Source organism: Sciurus carolinensis, chromosome 19 (assembly GCF_902686445.1).
Source record: "Sciurus carolinensis chromosome 19, mSciCar1.2, whole genome shotgun sequence".
NCBI classification, from domain to species: domain Eukaryota; kingdom Metazoa; phylum Chordata; class Mammalia; order Rodentia; family Sciuridae; genus Sciurus; species Sciurus carolinensis.
In genome coordinates, this window is record NC_062231.1 from 22,152,721 (window position 1) to 22,169,222 (window position 16,502).

The following is a 16,502-nucleotide window of genomic DNA, read 5'->3' on the forward strand; positions in this document are numbered from 1 at the left end:
CTAGACTTTGGCAGAAGGAACATCGACAAATACAGATACTGAGACCGTTGCATATGTGAGTTGCAAATACTGTCCAGCACAGCCTGTCATTTTTGAAAGAAGATTTGTGAGTGGCATGGCGCTCTGTAGATTGGACAAAGAACAGAAAAGTTCCTCTACTTCCTTAGGATCAAATATTGGGTGTTTCCCGCACAGGAGCCTCCAGAGGGTGCCTACCTCCATGTTTACATAAAACAGGAAAATAATGCTAAAGACCAGTAAGTGCAGCAAAGGAGAAAAGAGCTCCTATCTCTTAGGTACCTCGTATGAATAAAGCCAGAAACTGTGGTATATATACACAATGGAATATTATTCAACCATGAAGAAGAAGAATATTATGGCATTTGCAGGTAAATGGATGGAATTGGAGAATACCATGCTAAGTGAAATAAGCCAATCTCAAAAATCCAAAGGCCAAATGTTTTCTCTGATAAATGGATGATGATATATAATGGGGGTGAGGGGGTGAGAGAAGAATGGAGGAACTTTAGATTGTGTAGAGGGAAAGGAGAGGGAAGGGGGTATGAAAAATGGTAGAATGAGACAGACACCATTACCCTAGGTACATGTATGATTACATGAATGGTGTGAATCTACATCATGTAAAACCATAGAAACAAAATGATGTACCCCATTTGTGTACAATGAATCAAAATGCAGTCTGTAAAAAGTAAAAAATAAATAATTTTTTTAAAAAGATAGGTATGATTGCTGATCACAGCAGTACATGGCTATAATTTCAGCAGCTCAGGAGGCTAAGGCAGGAGGATCACCAGTTCAAAGTCAGCCTCAGTACTTTAGTGAGGCCCTAAGCAACTTAGTGAAACCCTGTCTCAAAATAAAAAATAAAAATGGTTGGGGTCAACATCAAATTAAAAAGCTGCTGTACAGCAAAGGAAACAATTAGGAATGTGAAGAGAGAACCCACAGAATGGGAGAGAATCTTTGCTAACTACTCCTCTGATGGAGGATTTAATATCTAGACTATCCAAAGAGCTCAAAGAAACTTCACACCAAAAAATATATATATATTAAATAACCCAATTAGTCAACGGGCAAATGGACTAAACAGGCACTTCTCAAAAGAAGAAATATAAATCGCCAATAAATATATTGGAAAAAATGTTCAACTACATTTCCAATTAGAGAAATTCAAATCAAAACAGCATTGAGATTTCATCTCACAGCAGTGAGAACGGCAGTCATCAAGAATATAAATAATAATAAATGCTGGAGAGGCTGTGGAGAGGAAGGAACACTTCCACACTGTTGGTGGGATTGCAAATTGGTACAACCACTGTGGACATCAGTAGGGAGGTTCCTCTAAAGACCAGGCAGGGAACCACCATAGGACCGCGCTATCCCTCTCCTCCGTGTTTCTCCTGAAGAACCAAATGCATTCTACAACACTGATCCAGGCACGCCCACGTTTATAATCGCACAAGTCACAATAGCCACACTATGGAACCAGCCTGGGTGTCCATCAGTGGATGAATGGATAAAGAAAATGTGGTTTAGATACACAATGCAGTTTTATTCAGTCATAAAAAAGAATGAAATGATGGCATTGCAGGAAGTTGGATGGAACTAGAGGCCATCGCGTTAAGTGAAACAGAACAAACACTCAGAAGGTCCAAGAGACTTACATCTTCTCTCACGTGCAGAAGCTATTGAGGAAAAAGGAAAACAAAGGTCAGGGTGGATGTCCTAAAATTCAAAGGGAGACCAGAGGAGGAAAGGGATCAAGGGGTGGGAGGTAGGGACGTGGGGCTGGCGGAAATGCTTGGGAGGGATATTGGCCAAATTTTATCGTGTGCATGTACCAACATGTCACAGAAAATCCCATCAATGTGCACACATTTAATGCACCAATAAAAAGTGATGTAGCTCAGTGGTAAAGCAACCCCTGGGTTTAACCCCCAGTACTAAAATCAATAAATCAATAAATATTATAATTATTCCTATTTCACTGGGAAAACTGACATTCAGAGAATTGATCACTCACCCAGAAAATAAATGGCAGAATTGAGAACTAGGTGCATGCAGCCATAAGCACAGGTTTTTTTTTTTTTTTAATTGTAAACAAATGGGATACATGTTGTTTCTCTGTTTGTACATGGCATAAAGGCATACCATTTGTGTAATCATAAATTACATAGGGTAATGTTGTTTGATTCATTCTGTTATTTTTTCCCTACCCCCACCCCACCCACCCCTCTTTTCCCTCTATACAGTCCTTCCTTCCTCCATTCTTGCCCCCCTCCCTAACCCTAATTCTAACCCTAAAACTAACCTCTCCCACCCCCCATTATATGTCCTCATCCACTTATCAGCGAGATCATTCTTCCTTTGGTTTTTTGAGATTGGCTTATCTCACTTAGCATGATATTCTCCAATTTCATCCATTTGCCTACAAATGCCATAATTTTATCATTCTTTATGGCTGAGCAATATTCCATTGTATATATATACCACAGTTTCTTTATCCATTCATCAACTGAAGGGCATCTAGGTTGGTTCCACACTCTGGCTATTGTGAATTGAGCAGCTATGAACATTGATGTGGCTGTTTGTTTCGTTTGTGACCCAGGATGTGTTAGTATTAGAAGGGAGACTTTCACACTGGGGAGCCCAACAAGGTTCCTGTTACCAGGTGGCCCAACTTAATGCATTTCCAGGACAAACCAACCTGAAAATTCAAGCCATCGCTGGCCAATCAAGAGTCCCTGGTTCCTGCCTCCATCACAATCAACCCAGAGGCTAAGCCAACGTGCTTATCAGTCCTGATTGTTGCCACCGATGAGTCCAAGAGATGAAGTCAAACGCCTCCATGGAACACATCAGCAGCACAAGAGAGTCAATCGGAAGGCTCTGGTCCCAATGGCATGCTGGTGGCTGGTGTTGCAAAGCCACCTGAACTGGGTCCTTCACCACCTCACTGGGGAAATATGTCTATACGCAGGATGGAAGGGCAGAGGAGCTGAGTGTCTTCAGAAGGTTATAAAGAAAGTCAATTAAAATTCAAAAGCTAAGACCACCAAAGCAAAAATCTGTTTTGCAAGGGTCACTGAATAATTTGTACACAGTTTGGAAGTATCCTGGTTTCCTGTTATTACTGAACTGCTTTAAATGCGTCTTCCTAAAATTTTAGCTTGTGAATGTCAATCTCAAAATCTGACCACCACTGGACTTCTAGCTTTGGGTATGGCAGAAAAATCTGACCACTAAGACAATTTCTATGTTTTCCCTCCTTGTTTAGATAAAAGAAGAGATCACTTTGTAATTCATTGTGATAGTTTAAAATGTAATGCCCATTCCTGTCTGAAGGTAGAGGGATGTTTGGTTTTAGGAACACACAACTTAACCCCACACAGAGAGAAAAGGACATGACAGAGCATTTTGATAGGGGTCCGTGCGTGCCCGATACATAGCTCAACTTCCTTCTCTGTAACTGACAGGTCTGCAAACCCAACGGCTGCCTTTGATTTGACTGCAAAACTACAACCACAGAATCTGAGAGTGTAACCTAACATCATCCCCAAAGATGTGGTTAAAAAAACAATAAGAAATAAAACAACTTCCTGAGGGTGTCTGATAACATTTCAATATTCTTTCCAATAGGTGAGTGATCATAGTGATACGGTGGTAAATAGGAATCCAATGGTCAAATACAGTGAATATGCAATATTCAACTTCAATCGTGAAAGAAGAGTCCATTAAGGTAATAATGCAATTTTTATTTTAAAATTCAAATGGACCTATTCATATTCCTTTTTTGGTAGTATATACTGGTATGCACGAAGATGTTTACCACATTAGAATTTTAATGTACAAATTAAGAAAGTCAAACTATAAATGTGCATTAGTAAGAGACTGCTGTATGGCTGTTCAATGGACAGGACCATAGAGAAGAAAATGAAAGACAATATACTCTGGTAATGGAGAGGTATCCATGACATATTGTTAAATGGAAAATGTTGCTATTGTAAAGTCCACTTAGAAAGAAAGGGTACATATCAACTTTCTACATAAATATCCAAAGGAAAGTTATTTTTGTTACTTAACAAGGTCACTTCAGGAAGATGCGATTGCAGATGATTTTTCCATTCTTATTTTTCCCTATTTTCCTTGAAATATCTATGATGAACTTTTTTGGTGGGGGAGGGGACACCAGAGATTGCACCCAGGGTGACTTAACCACTGAGTCATGTTCCCAACCCTTTTTAAAAATTATTTTATTTAGAGACAGGGTCTCCCTGAGTTGCTTAGGGCCTTGCTAAGTTGCCGAGGCTGGCTTTGAACTCTCGATCCTCCTGTCTCAGCCTCCAGAGCTGCTGGGATCCCATATGTGCACCACGCCCAGCTTTCAAAACACTCTTATAAGTAGAAAAAGAAAAATCGTCATTTTCATTTCAGAATATGTTAAGATCAAATTTTTTTTAAAAAGTGCTCATTAAAATTTATCAAAGGATTATAATAACATTTTTCATGATTATCAAATTCTCTGATGATTGCAAATTTAGAATCAGACTGAAATACTGTTTTGCCGGCCTAACCTGTTTTAGCTACTTAGCATGTTATGAACATGTTCCCGTATTTCTAAATATTCTCTGAAAACAAGACTTTTAATAACTTTTTATTATTTGCTGTGCAGCATCTTGCCTTCTCATTATTTAAAGTCGAGATACGGAAGGTAACACCATGACACAATTCTGGATTACCCAAGGTGCTTAACGAATAATTCTCAGATGTTGATGTCAGGCAGGGGTTAAGTCAGGGAGTTGCCTGGTGATTCTTAAGACTCCAGGAAGCCATGGTTCCATGGTTGGGGACCCCAGAGTGACCTAGCTGCTGAATATCAGTGGTCCATACTCAGAATGCTGATATAAGCAGGGTAATCTAGAAAGGAAAGTCTAAATTGGCTCTCAGTGTGGAATCGCACTATTTCATTCCTGAGTGAGATCACTTTACTAATACATCCCTATCAGGACAGTCAGAGGGAGGAATGACATAATCCATCGGACATGGTGACTCATTTCATCTCCACAATATGGCTGTGGTGCCGTTACCATCCGTGGTTCAGTGATCAAGAAGTGGAGGCCAAGAGGCCTTACACAGGTAGCACGGTGAGCAGCTGCAGAGACAGAAATCGCACCCACGTCCCCATCTTCCAAACCATGAGCTCGTTCACAACGTCGGAGGCTCCTTCAAGGCACAGTTATCAGAAGATCCCAAATTAGAACCCAAGTGTAAAAAAGGGTGTTTTCCCATCACACGCCATTCTCTCTTAGCAATAATAAAACTACCTGGATACACGAGATCATTTTGCTATTTATTTCACGGGGGAAGAGGAGGGACGATGGGACACGGCCCCTGAGTCTGGGGACAGCGAGGTCACCCTCAACAGATGGAGACACAAACAAGGCCGCCAAGAGAAACAGCTCGGGCTTTCTTTTCCTGCCAGCCTTATGAAGTCTTCCTGCAACAACGTCACCAGCGGTAGCAGAAAGGTCCCTAAGTACTTCAGCAGTGACCACATGAATATTCAGATTTGAGAGGAAAAAAGAGAGATGCCCAACCTTGGAGAGAGTGTTCTGTACAAGGGAACCCGTGTCACAGCCTACAACCCTGGGAGCCGGCGGCCACCGCGTACAGGGGACCGTGGCGAGCTGCCTGCTGCACCCCAGACGGCAGGAGAGAGGAGCCGGCCAGGAGCTCCCAGCCAGGAGGCCCCTGCTGGGCCCTCCCACGGGGGGATTCTTCCGGGTACTTCTGAGGTCCATTCTGGCCTTCGGTCTTCCTCCAGCAGTGGAGCAATCTGGACCCTCCGCCCTGGGAACACAGGTGCAGTGCATATCAACAGGTGTCTCAGGGGATCCTCCCCAGAGGGGTCCGCAAAGCATCTCTGGAAATGAAGGAGGCGGGTCCCCTAGGTTGAGGCAAGCGCTCCGTCTCTTCGCTGCTCTCACGGACAAGTGGCCTTTAGGGAAGGAGATCCCATGTATGTATTACTTGGCTTCTCTCTGTCCCTGCCTAGGAGCAGCATGAGCGCGGGCGCACACACACACACACACACACACACACACTTCACACTGGCCATACAGACAGCATCAGTAAGAAAACCAGCAGCTCCGAGTTCAAAGCTCTACTGCCAACTATCCTTCCATCTAAGGAAGTCAACTTACTCTTGAGTCACATATTCATCTTCTTTTTTTTTTTTTTTAGAACTGAGGATTGAACCCAGGGGTGTTTAACTATTGAGCCAGCCTTTTTTCCGTTTTCTGTAGAGGCAGGGTCTTGCTGAGTTGCTAAGTGTTTGGCTAAGTTGCCGAGGCTGGCTTTGAACTTGCAATCCTCCTGCCTCAGCCTCTCCGGCCACCGGGGATTATAGGTGTGCACCATATAGTGCACATTTGTTTCTTTAAAAAGGGAATTGGCATTATAGGGTCTATAATAATTATAGGATTATATAGGATTATGATTCTTCAGGTCTCTTTTGTACTCCAAAATGATACAACATATAAAATATGATATCAGGAGGTATATAATTAATATAATTTATTGTCTCACGGACATGGTTAATCAACTTCAGAACTCCCTTGAAGAAAGAGGCGATTCTTGGAAGGACCTCACTGGGTCGCCGTCTCCCTCACCACTCCTAAATGATTTCCAAAATCCTGAAGTATTTACGGCCACCTACACACTGTTCCTTTGATGCTCTTCCAAGAGATGTACTAAAACTGTGTCATTTCCTGTCTCACTCTTAGTCTGGTGAGCTAATCAGTACCCAGCGCCCAGCATAGACTCTGGGACTATGCACAAAGCATCCTTTAGAGATGCTGAAACACATCCTGTGGAATCGCCCAACTGTGGAAATCCATCCAGGAGAACCTCTCTTATTTCAAGAATATAAATGAATTCACCAGTGAGCTGGTCGCCCCCATGCCACCTCCCTGATGAAATTTAATGTAGTGAATTTGTGCAATCACTACCAGACTAACCATTCATTAAACAAAGCCCTCTGAACGCTCATTCTTTTAATGTGCGATTTATTTCTTCTCTCCTTTGAAGGGCAGTCCTTTGAAAATGTGGCTGGCGTGGGGGACACATCGACACTGAGAATTCAGTCTGGATTTATTTCCCAAGGCTGCCCAGCTTTTGCAGAGGAAAGGCAGCAGAGGTCAGAATCTGGAATAGACGCCTGTCTCAGGGGAACTGAGGATTCCAGCTACCTCGTGGGTCAGTTAGAGGAACCTGTAAATCACAAGTTAAGTGACCACCTTGTCTCTTCTTTCCAGAAGAGTAGAAAGACCACTTAACACTGAGACAAGGGATCAGGGGTCAAACATACCAAAGATTCTGATTGTTTTTCTTTTGTATCCTACACATTGTATTTTAGACGTACGATTGGTTGCATGCACGTGGCTAATAAAGAGAGTTGGGGGTTGCAGATTAGGTCACCGAGGACAGACGTTTTCTACGACTTTTCTTTCCTTCCTTTCACGCACTGACAGACACACAGACCACATTAAAGAGAAGTGCGTGCATACAACAGGTCCACTTGCAGATTGACACTGTCACCAAACAACCTTCACCTACCAGATTCTATTTTTTTTTTTTTTGAATATCCACAGCGCTACTCTGAACCATGATTTCCTTTTATTTTTTTTTTAATTCATTTTTAAGATTCTTTAGGCAACAGGTTCTGTAATGAGAGTCAAATTATTTTTCCCCAGGAACTTAGCAATTCAGTGGCAGTAACTGGGATGTGATGTCTCTGGACTGAAAACAGGTCCCCTGGGTAATTTATCAGACTCTCATTCTACGTCTCGGGGAGTCACCCCATGGATACACTATATATGCAACGGCGTCTTTCTAGACTTGGAAGTGGGTAACACTCTCGTTGTTTTACAGAAAAGGGAAGTCTTAAAACATTAAAGATGCATCCAAATCGCTGTTCCATGAGAGAGGTTAATGCCTCGCAAAGTATGCTGAGCAGGTAGGGACACGTAACCTACATCAGGTAAAGATGCATGTGCCCAAAACAGACCGTTCTGTCTCTCCTGGGCCACACGCTCCCCACGATTGACTCCTATGGATCCATGTGCCGTCTGTCCAGCACGAAACCTCATCCTGTCTCCTCTACTGCTGCCTCCCTAGCCCAGGAACAACAGGTCCCAGAGGAAATGATTACTGTATGGAAATATTTACGGTAAGATGAATAAGATGGAGACCCTTGCTCTCCTGTGACTCCAGGTGGCAGAATCAATACCAATAAAGTCACTTTTTTTTTTTTTTTGTATGTAAGAAAATCCAATACTCTCAGATAACAGAACAGCTTCTGTCAGGAAACAGGGAAGCAGCCATTGAGGAATTCATCAGAAGGAGGTTGGTATGGTCCATTAAGAGAGAGAAAAGTTGCCAGGCATGGTGGCATCCCAGCGACTCAGGAGGCTGAGGCAGGAGGATCCCACTTTTTTGAGCAGAGTCTAAACAACTTAGTGAGGCTCTAAGCAACTATCTCAAAATTTAAAAAAATAATAATAGAATTTTTATGGAAAAGAAAAGCAGCTGTATCTTAGGGATTCAATCCTCACCATCAAAAGGGGAAATAAGAGACTAAGAAAAGCAGAGAAAGAAGACAGATGAAAAAGTAGCTTCCATCCAACCCTGTAACTGGACCTGGATTGGGGGACACATTCACACTGAGAATTCATTGTGAATTTATCTCTCACCACAGCACAGCTTTTGCCCAGGCAGGGCAACCCAGGGTCAGACACTGAGACACATGTCTATTTGGCCACTCTGTCACAGGGGAGCTGAGGATCCCAGCTACCTCGTGCATCAGTACAGAACCCCGTTAATCACCAGGTGAGTGGCCACCTGGTTTCCTCTGCCCACGTATAAGCAGAACAGGAGAACCCAGCACAGGTCATTTAACCCTGCAGTTGCCTGCTTCTCACAAAGTTCATGAGTCATGGCTGAGCTGTGGACGGCTGTGGACGCCAGACGTGGTATGTTTATGATATTGTGCGACTGTGAAACAATATCCTATTAGAAATTGGGATGCAATTCAAATATCCCTTTCATTGCAAATGAATCTCTCCTGCTCTGATTTGTATACATCATTTCAGGATTTCACAAACCAGCTGTGAAATTGCTGATTTGTCTCCAGCGTGAATTTCTTTGTTAGCAAAGAAAATGGATGTTTGAAATAGTCTCCTTCCTAGGAAGAGAGGAGATATGTATGCTTCTTTCTCAAACACACACGGTCAATCCAAACAGAACCTACTTCCTTAGGTAAATGGCAGTACTACTGCCTCAGAAAATGGTTCTTTCAGTGGCTGTCAGGCTAAATTTCAACTCCACCACAGTGGTGGTTGGTATAGGAGCCAGGGAAGGAGGTGAATGCTATCTGTTAGACACAGGCAAAGTTCACTCATCAGGAACGCTTCACATTCTTGAAAGGGAAATTCCCCTGGCGCCATCTTTATTTCTTGGAGCCAAGACAGATCCATGCCAATACCTGCATCTAATTCTTAATTTACTTCCCTTTAAAATTCTATAAAAACAAACTGGATTGCAGCACTGTTTGTTCACAGTTGAAGAGCGGCAGTGACAACTTTGACAATTTTGTCTCTGGTTTTAATACTGGAAAACCCATACTCTTTGGCTCTCCACAGACCCCAAGCCCAGCAAATGACACGCTTGACTGTTGGTGGCAGATGTTGTGACTGCCACTAACTTCTTCTTCCTAAAACTCTTCAGCAGTCCATCTGAGAAGACCCTAAGATCACGCATTTTCTAAAACTCAAAAGAGCCAGGCTCTTCTCTTCCCATGAATTGGATGGCAAAGAGGGCATTGCCGATTCTTCAAGGACAGCCCTCACTAAATGAAACATTTAATTAATTTGATTCCAGAACATGAAGGGTCCTTGTCCGGAATGTATGGGATCCTCAATCACAGTTAATAGCCCTTATTTAAAAATCCTCCAAGGGAACCAAATCTGCATCCTGGGAGGTACACTTGATTTTGAGCCAGAGTCAGAAAACCACTGGAGACAAACGGTCAAAAAAATGTGGGATTCAGAAAGAAAATTAGTAGCAAACAGAATTATTTACTTAATTATTTACTTTATTTGAAGCTGAAATTCATATCCAAAGCAGCAACCAAATCATAGCTTGATAAATGGCTGCATCAGAGCAGCTGCTCTAAGAAAAGCAACTCTATACTGACCTCGCTCAGATGGTATGGTGACTATCCAATGCAGAAAAGAATGGCGGGCATGTTCATGTTAAAATTTAAACATTCATTTAAACATCTCATTTCTAGTCACATTTTCAGTTTAGGAAAAATACCATTTCTCCACGGACATCTGCAGTGAATATTTATTCATGCCTTTGGTAACGCCATTAAAGCAACCAGAGACACTCCATTTTTTAACGACAGGCAGTTCCCAACCTTCTCAGCAAAGTTGTTTTTTATTAACGGAGGTTGTATTAAAATCAATGCTGGGGGGGGGGGGAAGAGGTTGCTAATTCTTCTTCCATAACACAGAGATTTTTAGCTGGTCACATGACGGTAAGAATCAGGACTTTGTCTTCTAGTCTACAGTCACAGGTGACCATGTGACTAAGCACTGACACAGAGGTTTTATCAGAGAGATTGTAGGACCAATACCGGGAAATTGCCCCAAAGGAAATAATTGTACCTTATCTCTGTTGTACTATTTGGAATCTGACCATGTCACCAAAACTCCATCTGAGATCGTGGGACAACAGATACGTGTGACTGAGCCTGCATCCTGACATTACGGTACCCCAGGCCAGTTCTGGGCTGTCTGCCTATTTCACTTCTTAATTGAAAAACTTTTATCTGCTTTAAGTCTCTGCTCTTACAGGTTTTCGGTCTCTGGCAGCCAAATCGAAGCCCCAGCTGATACAGTATAATAAGAAAGTGCTGCTGAAAGTCTTCTTGGGTCTGATGGACGGTTGTAAGGAGACATGTAGTAACTGTCCGTTTGGTCACTGCAAAAATATTTCACACGGGTGGACCCTGACAATCCTCTGGGCACCAAAGACAAGGATAAAATTCTCATTATACATGCAAGTGCAGGAAAGAGAGAGATTATAAGACAGATCCAAGGTTGGCAAACCTTTGCTTCTTTCTGATCAGAACCTACGTGGACTACTCCCCTTACCTCAGCATGAAGGTTTATTCTTTTACATAAAGTTGCAAAAGAGTCCAAGTGGGTTCGGCCAGTGTTTCATCTGTCAGGAAAGTCTGTAGCCCAGAGTGAGTCTGCAAAAAACAAAACAAAACAAACAAACAAAAAAAGCTTCAGTTTTCTGAATTATATCATGCCGACGAAATTGAAAAGAAAGAGTTGTCTGGAAATACGGACCCATTTCGGGATATCCAGCCGAAAACAGAAGCATCATTTGAGATATCTCTCTGAGATTATTTTATATTGTGTGGATTTTCAGTAAATGGAAAGTGCTGTTCGGAAGGACTTCAAAAATACAGTTGCAATTTCACATTAAAAGTGAAAGGAGACATAGAGGGAATGAGAAAAGGAAAACTCTCAAACTGACTGAGGGGGAAAAAAATGTATTTTACCAGTTGGAACCAGGCCTGGGTAATAAGCAGGGACAGTGTGATTTGTGAGGCAAGTTGCATGGTACTGGAGATGGAGGAGGAAATATCAAAATGTGTTTGGGACTTACTGGGCAAAAATAAAACCACTTTCCACATGCATCCCACACGTGGACACTCTGGCAGGATTATTTGATCAGTTCTGACAATAATAAAAAGAAGTCCAAATAGAAGATGTCTGGCCTCTCTCGGGGTACAGAAAATGAAACGACCAACTTCTCAAAGGGCAGGCGATCCCCAAAGATAGGGGAGACCCTGAGGCCTGTGTGCTATCTTCTTTCAAACCGAAATGCTGCCTCCTGCAGAAGATGCTGTGGAGGTCCAGCAGCTGCCTCAGAGAGCGCGTGCAGCAAGGGGCATTCAGATAAGAGGGCGCAAAGTCCCCTGAGAGAAGTCACCTCCTTCCCCGACGTGACTTTTTTCAAGACTCATCACCAAGACGATCCCATAAATAATGCATGATGTCATTTTAAAAATCGTACATAGGAACATCAGCCGACTTAATAACAGCACGCGCAATAACGCATCCTTTTAATTAAGGAGAGGATGTGTCCTGGGACTTTTAGGTATATTTTTACTCTGTAAGTAGTAGACGAACTAATATATACTCCTTTAAAATGAACTAGCACCTTCTTTGATCATCCCTTCAAGAAAACAAATAGAGGAGAGACACGGTCTCACGCTGAATCATCACGCTGAATCACTAAATAGCACCGAATACCACAAATGAGGATAGTGGGCAATAAACTATTTGGGGACAAAATTAAAGACTTTTTTTTTTCCCTCTCCTGTAATGTGGTGTGTTCATTTATTTTGACAAGTGTAATTTAGTTTTAATTATTCATCAGATGGTGGAGACTGTGTTGCAGAATATTTCATAAAGACATAGAGCTTGAATCTGCAGCGGGAAGTCCTATTAACAGGCAGTATGATATTAAATGCTTGCTTGGAGTAATGCAGAAGCCAGAACGTTCCAGCGGGAATCCACACGAGTGAGCCAGCACTCACCAGTCTAACCGGACGGCCAACACTGGTCGTTGATGTGGATACACCGCGGTTTGCCAAGGAATTTGCCACGGTGCATTTTTATTGTTCTCAGGTCTCATTCTAATGGTAGCTTGAACTTGGAGAATGCACTAAAACTGAGGGAACATTTGCAGAGTCATTATCTTAATTCCATCCAGAAGTTCTCAGCCAGGGGCAATTCTGCATCCCTTGGGAGGCAAACCGTTGGCAGTGTTTGAAGACATTTTTGATGGTCACAGGAGGGAAGAGGGACTGGATGGAGGGATTGGTCTCTGTGAAGTCTCCTTTGGCGCACGAGATGGCTGCCCATCCAAGACGTCAGAATGTCAGAGCTGAGAAGCTCTGACTTCATCTTACGTTATTAGAAAGTAAAAGAACTGCTACCCCCAGGTGGGGACAAGAAATAAGGCCACTGTGTTCTCTAAAATAGGCCACAGACTGAAGCTCTCGCCTCGTATCGGGCTTCAATGTATGGTTCATAAAATAATATAAATTCCAGTGAAGTCAGGGCAAAGCTCAGAATCCAAAACTAAGAAGCATAAAAACAACAGCGATCATGAATAACAGCCCCTAGAAAGAGTGGATGACAACGTGACAAAGGAGGAGGAAGAAGGAACCATCTTCCATGGATAGGAAGGAGCATGGAATGTCAGAATTTGAATCCCAGGACAGCGACGGCTCACTGGCTAGGGACTATGGGTCACATACATTTTAAACTCTGAGCCTCATTTCTCCAAGTTGTAATGTGAGAATAAGCAAGCATGAGTCCATAAGCAAAGCTCCTTATAAAAGAGAAAGCACTGTCTCAATTTTGCATTGACATTAGAGCTCACTTCCCCGACCTCTTCTGTGTCCCTTAGTGGATTTCTGGTTTGTATTCACCAATGGACCAGAAAGGAAAAACAAGGTTCTGTGCACGAGCCAAAGTACAGGCAGATGCCATAAAGAGGTGGGGACAGAGGAGATAGGTGCAGAGATGTAGAAAGAAGCAGAGAGATTGAAATCAAAAAGCTAGAAATCCAGAGTAAACCATCACTCATTAAACAGCTGACTAAAGCAAGACACCTCGGAGTGAATGATTAAAGCTGTCTCAGTCTCCACTTCCTCATTTGGGCAATAATGAACCTGCAATAAATAAATGGAATAATAGATGGAAAAGAACAAGCATCAGAAGTACCTAAGAAAGACCTGCTGTAACATACGCCTGTGTTTTTCTTACAGCCTCTGCGGTACCCTGAGTTGGTGGAACACAAAGGTGGACACATGCTGAAGGTCTCCACCGTCAAGAATCTCACATTTCAATGGAGGAGATGGGTGGATCGATACATGCATAATGCAAATAATCAGAAATAAAAACATAAAAAGGTCAGAGACGCCGGCTAAGACGTGAGATGTCAGGTCAAAGTATCTGGGAGGTAAAAGATTAGAGTTTCTGGAAAAGGTTTGAGAATCAGACTGCATGGATGGAATTAGTGAACACAAGAGATTGGTGATCCAGGAAGTTGAGAGCCAACGATCATGGGTGGCAGGCTTGCAAACACGACAAAAAAGTGCATCTGGATAAAATTCGAAGCTTAATAAAGTAGGAGAACGCTCCGCAACTGGTTAGCTCAGTAGTATTTCATTCCAAAATAAGAGTCCCTCCAATACCTATCTAGCTTTCCGACTTGACTCACTTATTATGACATAAGTTTCTAAATGCTTACAGACAGAAAAAAAATAAGACAGTCTCTAGTGAAATTTAGTGAGGCTTCTTAATAAAATATTAGAAAATAACCCTACATATATCAACTGTGCAAAAATACCTAAAATTGTTGAGCTGATAAGATATTTTGGCACACAGGCTCAATCTGATACCATTCAGGAGGAGACCAGTAAGAAGTTGTATGCTGCTTCAAGGAAATGCTTTAATTAAGTAAAGATTAGGGAAGCTGAGCTCTTTAGCAGTGAATTTATCAAAGTATAAAGGAAATTCCAAAATTATGGTATAGATCATGTAGTATTTGTTGTTTTGCTTGGCTTTGGTGACTGAAACAATATACATTTTAATCCCTCTTCTCAGTTCTCTTAAATCCCATGGCATAATCCCCTATGGAAAATAAATTTTTAGTGAAGGGAGGGGAAGGGGTAAGGGGTAGGAAGGATAGTGGAGTGAAACACACACCATGACCTCATGTACATGTGTGACTGCATGACCCATGTGATCCTGCAACATGGACAATCAGGAAAATGAGAGATGACAGTCCATTTATGTATGATGTGTCAAAATGTGTAAATGCATTCTACTGTCACATACAACTAATTAGAACAAGTAAAAAATTTTTTTAAATAAATTGTTTATACTCTTTAATTTTAAAAAATTTTTACAGGCTGCATTTTGATTGATTGTACACAAAGAGGGCACAACTTTTCATTTTTGTGGTTGTGCACGATTACCAAAGAAGATACACAGATTAATAAATATATGAAAAAGTGTTCAATATCTCTAGTAATTACAGAAATGCAAATTAAAACAACTCTAAGATTTTCATCTTTCTCCAATTAGAATGGCTATTATCAAGAACACAAGCAATAATAGATGTTGGTGTGGATGTGGGGAAAAAGGCACACTTTTACATTGCTGGTGGAGTTGAAAATGGGTGCAGCCACTCTGGAAAGCAATGTGGAGAGTCCTCAGAAAACCTGGAATGGAACTACCTTTGACCCAGTTATCCCACTCCTCGGTTTATACCGAAAGGACTTAAAATCAGCATACCACAGTGACACGGTCACATCAATGTTCATAGCAGCTCAATTCACAACAGCTAGATTGTGGAACCAACCTAGATGCCCTTTAACAGATGAATGGATAAAGAAACTGTGATATATATATACACAATGGAATATTATTCAGTCATAAAGAGGAATAAAATTTTTAAAAGGTATAAGGCTATTTTCACTTGAAACAAAGGTGAGTAGACATGGGAAACACTTCTAAAAATGTTGATAAATGAACCAAGTTTCATCAACTACACAGCCCTCAGTAGAATGGAGGGTGAGGATATCATCTACCATGATCAAACAAATTGAAAAAAGTCAAACCAGGAATTCTAGACCCTAAGAAGGTTCTCTGTATCTGAAATTACTTAAAATGGTCATTTGTACTGCTGAAAATAATCATACAACCACCAAAAATGGGGGTTTTAATTGTTCTTTGTATATGGTCTCTGCTATTCTTTCTGTGACTATAATAGTCTCTAAAGACAATACATTAAAAATCAACTTTAATGGGCCTAAGAAGTTAGACTAAATAAGAAACCATGCTGGGAAGCAAAGAAGTAATAAAATATTTTTCAAGACCATCTGGCTTTCTCAAGTTTTTCAAGTATTCTTAATAATTTCAGAAAAAGCCAATTATTCTACAAAGCTTTACAGGCCAAATCACAAGGTCATCAGATATGATTATGGAGATAATATGCACCTAAAATAACTCAGCATATATGTCATGTTTTAGTGTCTTTCTAGTAGATGAGATTCTATGTTGTTACCCATATTAAATCTATAGTTTGACCCAGGAAAAGAGGACATATTTCATTGTAAAAGTCAAGCAGCAAATCAAAGTGATGGTCTGTGAACTAAACATTATGAATTGTTCACATGTGTGGAATACAGTCAACAGAAAAGCAAGGAAAGTGAGAGAAAAGGAGAAGTCATTTTTTTTGGTTTTTTTTTGTACTGGGGATTGAACTCAGGGCACTCAACCACTGAGCCGCATCCCCAGTCCTATTTTGTATTTTACTTA

General features: G+C 41.5%; 1 protein-coding gene across 2 annotated transcripts in view; it reads right to left on the reverse strand.

Moving 5' to 3' along the window:
- The window catches only part of Cntn4 (contactin 4), a 968,730-nt gene that overhangs the window by 792,999 nt on the left and 159,229 nt on the right, over positions 1-16,502 (reverse strand). For both annotated transcript variants that reach the window (XM_047534796.1, XM_047534794.1), the window contains exon 2: positions 11,241-11,341. The gene's annotated coding sequence lies outside the window, so the exon portion shown is untranslated. The remainder of the gene's footprint in view (positions 1-11,240; positions 11,342-16,502) is intronic.